The sequence below is a fragment of the Petaurus breviceps genome, unplaced genomic scaffold (genome assembly GCF_028583685.1).
Source record: "Petaurus breviceps papuanus isolate PSGF00001 unplaced genomic scaffold, PetGlider_PUasm1.0 225, whole genome shotgun sequence".
Classification (NCBI taxonomy): Eukaryota; Metazoa; Chordata; class Mammalia; order Diprotodontia; family Petauridae; genus Petaurus; species Petaurus breviceps.
Window position 1 is genome coordinate 16523677 of NW_027185889.1, and position 6056 is coordinate 16529732.

Sequence of the window (6056 nt, forward strand, 5' to 3'; positions counted from 1 at the left end):
CTCTTTTTATTCCTATTTTTTCTCAAATACTCTCATATTAGATATAACCTATAACTATTTTAAGTGTTCCACATACAAAATAGTCCTCTTTTCTGCCCTTGGTGAGTTTATAATCTGGCAAAGAAGACAAGATTAACAACAAGAAAAAAATACTTACTTTAATGCTTCTAAAAAGTATGATTTGTTCATTATGAGATTCTCTCTGTATCAACCTTGATCACAACCTATGTCTTAGTAAATGGTCTTAGCAATCATCAAGGGACCCAAAAAATGTATGGCCTTATAACGAATCTGGTGATGAGCCTCTCCCAATTTAGCTGGGCTGCTCCTAGACAACAGACATAAAGTCTCAATCACTGAATCCATACTCATACCTTTCTGGTTTGTCAGATCCAACCAGAGCTGGTACCCAGTTGACATAGCCTTTGAGAACCCAGGCATGCCATGCCAGCATGAGACAACCCATATTAAATGAAAGAACAAAAGAGGGTGTATAATTAAGAGCTAACTTAGATGTTGATCATTAGCTTCTCTTTGTTGTCCAGACATTTTCAGTCATGTCCAACTCTACATGACCCCCTTTGGGGTTTTCTTGGCAATGATACTGGTATGGTTTGCTATTTCCTTCTCCAGCTCATTTGACAGATGAGGAAACTGAGACAAACAGGGTTAAGTGACTTGCCCAGGGTCATGCAGCTAGTAAGTGTCTGAGTCTAGAATGGACCCAGGGATCTATCCATCAACCTAGATGCCCTACCTTCTGTTACTGGCCCTATTTTAAAAGGCATCACAGTGGGGCAGCCAGGTGGCACAGTGAGTAAGAGTACCGGCCCCAGAATCAGGAGACCTGGGATCGGTTCCAGCCTCAGATACTCGGCACCCAAACAAAAATAACTGGCCGTGTAACCTTGAGCAAGTTAGTTAACCCCGATTGCTTGAAAAAAAAAAGGCATCACAGCTTTAGACCTAGAAGGATCCTTAAGTGTCATCTAAGACAATCCTTCATTTTCCAGGGAGGAAACTGAGTTCCATAGAGACTTAGTAGGCAAGTCATCTTGCAAGGAAAATTGTTAGAGCAATTAATCAACAAACATTTATTAAGCACCTACTATATGGTAGACACCAGGAATATAAAGACAAAGAATGAAACATTCCCCACCCTTGGAGAACTTACATTCTACCAGGGAAAGGACATATATCTAAAAAATATGCTTATATCTAATTATATATAGGAAAATATAATTTAATGACATTAAGTCATCAACAGTTTAACATTAATGAATGTTATTGGTTCTTTTTTCCAACATGCCTGGTATCTGGTGGAGTAGGGACTGAAAGAGTATGGGAGAGGAGGCAAGGAGTTTCTATGACAAAATTCTCCTATTTCATAATTTTTACCTAGTCAGCCCTGCAAACATGATTATTCTGAAGGGCAATGATCTTAAAAAGAAAAAGTCAGGGAATTTCCCAAACTGTTTCTCCCCAAGCTAAAGGAATGATTGTAATTGTCTGATGTGGATGTAAGATGTACCCCGAGGATCAAGCCACACCCTGACTGTCAGCTGACATCGAGATCCTGCCAGCTTCCATAGGCTAGCACCCCTGGGCATCCCTTCCACATAGACCCTGAGCAGTCACTACTTATTTTGGATAATACCTCATTCTACCTTCATAACATTTTTCATATGTTCCCCTTTCTCTCCTCTGGCATTGCCCACATCCTTCCTCATACCACACTTGAATTGCTGCAGCAGCCTGCTGCTGGGTCACCCTGCCTTAAGTCTCTCCCTTCCAGTCCATCCTTCTTTACTTAGCTACTGGATTGATTTTTCTAAAGCACAGGACTTATCATGTCACTCCAGGTGCTTCCTATTCCTTCTGGGATCAAATATAAACTCACTGGCTTGGTTTTTAAAGCCCTTTATAACTGACCCCTTCCCAGCTTTCCAGTCTTCTTATACCTTACTCATGCCCTAAGATCCAGTGACAATGTACGGCTTGCTGTTCCTTGCACATGATATCCTATCTCCAGACTCTGGGTATTCTCACTGGTTGTCCCCCTTGCTTGGGATTCTCTCCCTCCTCATGTTTGCCTTCTCCACCCCTGGTTTCCTTCTAATCTCAGGTAAAATCCCAGCTTCTTGAATAAGACTTTCCCAATAATCCTAAATGCTAGTTCCTTTCCTCTGAGATGATCTCCAATCTAATCTTTGGTTTGAAGAATCACAGGGAGCCATGGGGAGAATTCATGATAGCAGCAGATAGCTTAGAAACCAAGCAGTTAAGTTTTCATGATTGACAGGGAACTCAACCAGTCCATTTGAGACTCTTGCCTCCATCATAAAGATCTTACCTCCTTATGATGAGACCAGATCATGGAGGACTCTGAATATAAGACTGAGTTTTAGTTATATTTGGCAGTCTATAGAAGTCACTGAAAAATGTTGAGTAGCGGAATAGCATTCAAAACTATGCCTTGGGAAGGCTGTTGTTGTTCAGTTGTGTCCAACACTTCATGACCCCATTTTGGGGTTTTCTTGGCAACAATATTGTAATGGTTTGCCATTTTCTTCTCATTTTACAGAAGAGGAAACTGAAGCAAACAAGGTTAAGGGCCAGATTTGAATTTATGAAGATGATTCCTGATTCCAAGCTCTATCTACCAAGCTCTCCTTGGGAAGATTGCCACTTATGGTAAAAAGTAGGGTTGAGTAGAAGGGGCAGCCTGGAGCCTGAGAGACCATTAGAAAGTTATGGGAATAATCTAATTTAGAGGTAATTAGATCCTTCAGCAGAGTAATTGCAGTGAAAATGGGGGGAAGGGGACATATGGGAGAGCTACTTTTTCAGGCTAGGGAAATGGGGTTTGAGAGATGGAGATGGCAAGATCATTGGCTAAAGAATTGTCCATGGTGACTTGGGTGTTCTGAATTAGAATATTACCATCAACTTTCATGTCACAAGATGGGAACATTTTGAACAAAGACAGATTTCGTTCCTTTACTAGGTTTTGTGGGAAGAGATACTGTTTGTAACTGGATAAAGTTCAGATCTACTCTTTATTTATCTTGGCAAATAAAGAGATGAAAACAGTCATACTTAGAGAGAACTGTGTCTCCTCTGTGCAAACAAGCCTTCTCCCAGCACATTTTTTTGTTGACTGAATTGCTTTAATCTCTTTGGACAGTGTTTCCCCAGGTCTGTCTTTACCTTCCCTGTAAGCATTTTCTGACCTAAAGGGTGAAAATTGGCCTCAATTATGCAATATCCCAACAGACCTACATTTGGCTGCTAACAACCATGGTGCAATCTGGGGGTTGTTTTTGTCTTAGAATCAAAGAATCAATGTTTAAAGTTGGAAAGGACTCTATAGGTCATCTGGTGAAACCCCTTCATTTTACAGATGAAAAAAAGCCTGGCCCCAGAGGTTAAGTGATTGCCCAATGTTATTCGGATAGTGTCAGAGGTGGCTGTGGGTGTCTGATTTCAATACCAGGGCTCCTGACTCAGCAGTATTATTTTCTATGGTTAAAAACCATTCCATTTAGCCATCAGTGGAGAGGGAAAACGTATCTATTTGGATTAGACAACTTCAAAGATTCCTTCCAAGCTAGAGATGATTCCACAACCTTCACCCTTGTCCTTCCCATTAGGCAGAGCTACCCTTATCATTTTTCAGGGAGTCTTTGATCTTTTTCTTGCTCTAGGCCCTGCCCCCCCCCAAAGGTTAAACAACCTTCTTGAGTAATACATTCTATTGTCTACAGGGATCTCCAACCTTTTCTTAGGAGGAAAAACTTACCTTTGATTTCTCTGAATCCTTAAAGTTACTCTGGAGATGAGGATGGAGTGGAGGGAAAGGTTGGATGGGAGTAGGGACAGTGCGGACTTGAAGTTAATGACTGGAAAGTGCCATATTAAGAGCACAAGTAATTGACAGTTAGTGGTTCAGCTACACTATGCTCCCCTCCCTATTAAGAATCACAGGGAGCCATGAGGAGAATTCATGATGGTAGCGGATGGCTTAGAAACCAAGCTGGTAAGTTTTTATGATTGACTGGTAGAACTCAACCAATTCATTTGAGACTGCCTCCATCATAAAGATCTTACCAAGGTCTAAATTAAATCTTTTTTAAAAAATTAAAAAACCTTTTCTCTTGTTCTGATAGTTGAGGGTGGTTGTGATGGGGAGGGTGTTTTATATATTCATTTATTTATTTGTTTACATTTGGATATAGATATAGCTAAGTCCTTGTCAATGACTCTATGATCTTTAAGATATATATGCTGAGACTCAACTTCTTGAATTCAAATCTGGCCTCAGACACTTATTAACTGTGTGACTCTGGGCAAGTCACTTAACTTTGTTTGCCTCAGTTCCTCATCTATAAATAAACTGGAGAAGGAAATGGCAAACCACTCCAGTATCTGTCAAGAAAATCTCCAATGAGATCATGGAGAGTCAGACACAACTGAAGCAACCTAACAACAAAATACATATACAATATATATGTGTATTGTGTGTATGTGTGTGTGTGCGTATACACACACACGTTTGCTTGTAGAGGCAGGTGTCAGAAGGATTGTAGTTTGTGAGTTATTGTGAAGTATACTTTATATATATAATATACATATATATTAGTGTATGTTGTGAAGTATATATAATATGCATATATATATATCTAATATGTGTATATATTTCACAATAACTCATAAGCCACAACCCTTGATGCCCAGCTCTACAAGCAAATTTATGTATGTATATTTACAGTATACATATACATTTATATATATAGACATTTATATCTTAAAGATCACAGAACAATTTTGACAGGTCCTCAGCTATATCTATATCTAAATGTAAATATGTGTGTATATACATACATACATATATACACACACAAACGTTTCTGTAGTATATAGTATATATTGGTGGGTCAGTGATGCCAGGTCTGTAGTCAGGAAGACTCATCTTCATGAGTTCAAATCTGGCTTCAGACACTTTCTAGCTGTGTAACCCCGGGCAAGTCACTTTACCCTTTTTGCCTCAGTTTCCTCATCTGGAAAATGAGCTAGAGAAGGAAATGGCAGAGCACTCTAGTATTTTGCCAAGAAAACGCCAAATGGGGTCATGAAGAGTTGGACACAACTAAAATGACTATACAACAATAATGTGTGTGTGTGTGTGTGTGTGTACACACATAGGTGTGTATACAGTCAGTTCTGCTATATCCGATCTTGATATATGCATTTCTAAAAATCACCACACTATGCAAAATAGAATAATAAAAACCGTAGGGCTTATGGAGAAAATGGGGTGAGGGCAGAGGACTTAAACGCTTTATCAGTCTCACACACACACACCTAATGAAAACAGTAGCACCATTTTACACGTGTTAAATGGTTAAGAAATACATAAATACCACACTAATTAGTGGCTCTTACATGCTCACCTAGAGCCAGGGCTGGCCGCCACTGCAGGTCCTGGGCGAGGCCATGGTGGAAGAGGACTGGGGGTAGGAGTGGGGCGCAGTGATGCAGTGGTGATGTGGACTGCCCTCTTTCTCCTCCCTCCACTTCTCCTCCCGGCCCCTCCCCCTCTCCTCCATCCCCAGCTCCCACTGTGCTAGAAGACACAATAAATATGGCGCCTTCTTGCTTAGGGAAAGAGGTGTCAGACTTAGGGCTGCATCATGAGAGTTTTGGGGAAGCACGTGGAAGTTGCTGGAATTCTCTCGAAACTACTCTTCGGGTACAGGAAGCTCCTCACTGAGCTCTCCCTAGACCAATGAAATTACTAGTCACATCAATTCTCTTTCTCTATACCTATATACACACACAATACATATAAATGTGAATATACACACATACACATGTTTATTTACAAGTATATGTGTATATTGATTTACCCACATATTTGTGGATTTTTATAAGCGTGTATATTTTTTATTTACATACATATGTATTTGTATATACAGACACATTTTTATGGGCTGTCTTCCCCATTAGAATATAAACCAGTGGAGACCATCTTTCTTTTTCCTTATATTTATATT